Genomic DNA, 1,477 nt, shown 5'->3' with positions numbered 1-1,477 from the left:
TACATCTCATAGCATTCTAAGCTGCATTTTAAGTGTCACTTGCTCCTTTTAAACAGTTAACACAGCAACCTAATAGTCTGTCTATTAACAGTGGTTTTTTGAATCATTTTAATCAGATTTGAAAAGTTGTATGAAATATGCCAAAATTTTGGACTTAAAATTCTTAATTTTATATTATAAATAGATATCTACAGGCTCTAGAATTTCTTTTTCCTCTGCCAGAGGAGCAAACTTTGAGAAACACGGAAACTCTAGGGATAAATTTTGCTTAGCTGCTCTTTATTGGTCCTCAAGATTTCACCTGTCTGCACTGTTAGTGCTATTAAGTTGTATTCTGCAAGTTTCCTAGTTTCTAAGCGACCAGAGAACAAGGTTGTGACATTTTAAAGTATATTGCTCTTCTAGCAGAACTCAAGGAAAATTTGCATCATTGTTTATCTTTACGAGTTGTTACATACACTATAAGATTCTGTGTTAAAAATACTGTACATTAGGAGATCTGTGCAAAATAATATGCCCATTTACTCTCTAGACTCTATCAGGGATAGAAACATACAAAATAGTGTTGCAAACTGAACATATCAGTAAGTGAATAAAACTGTAGTGCTAAACTATAACTCTATCATTTTACTGGGAACTTTGAAAATACAGACTAATTTGCTTCAACTTGCAACAAAAATATCTTGAAACATTCCAGTTTGTTCCCCATTTACACTGCAGCAACAGCATCCAGGAAAGGAAAGTTCTGCGTATACTTGGCTGTACCCACACGTTTGAGAGGTAACAACCAACTGTACCATTTAGGAAAGGCGATACAAGGCAAGATCAGTGTTGCTCTTCCAGCACTAACGCAACAAGATTTTTCTCCAAATAAGCATATATGGTGGTGGCCTATTTTCCAGTCTGTTCAATATGAAACGGCCAATTTAACACCATTTGTCAGAAATTCAAAGTTCTCTTGATAAATCTAGAGATACAATATTCACAAAACGTGATCAAAGCCAATGTGACCTAGACATTGATTTTTCTTATCCTATGCCATCAGTTGTCTCCTGTAGCATAAGCAAAACCTGGTACAATTTCACAATATACAAACATCAAAATGACGTCAGATTTGTGTTGGTGGTTTGTATTCTGTCAACCAACTGGGAACTATCCATGGCCTAGCCTTTGTTCACAAATGAGTAAAACAAATTTAACAACAGTGTAGCTACCATATACGTGGGTATACTATATAAATACAGAGTGAGTTTGCAAACTGTCATTGTTTGCAAGGTAGTGGCACACAAATTTTATAAAACAGAACATAACATGTTGTACTGGTGAGGTGTCAGATACCTTATTGACCAAGGATAATTATCGAAGCGTTCCACCAAATATGTTCTTTCTGTGAACACATTGCCGGATCATTTAAGAAAATTCAAGAATTTAAAACCAAAGTCTAAACACTATAATGAGACGTGTAAGAAATGCTCTG

The sequence above is a fragment of the Tyto alba genome, unplaced genomic scaffold (assembly GCF_018691265.1).
Source record: "Tyto alba isolate M040663 unplaced genomic scaffold, T.alba_DEE_v4.0 Super-Scaffold_40, whole genome shotgun sequence".
NCBI classification, from domain to species: domain Eukaryota; kingdom Metazoa; phylum Chordata; class Aves; order Strigiformes; family Tytonidae; genus Tyto; species Tyto alba.
Note: the sequence above shows the minus strand (reverse complement) of the source record.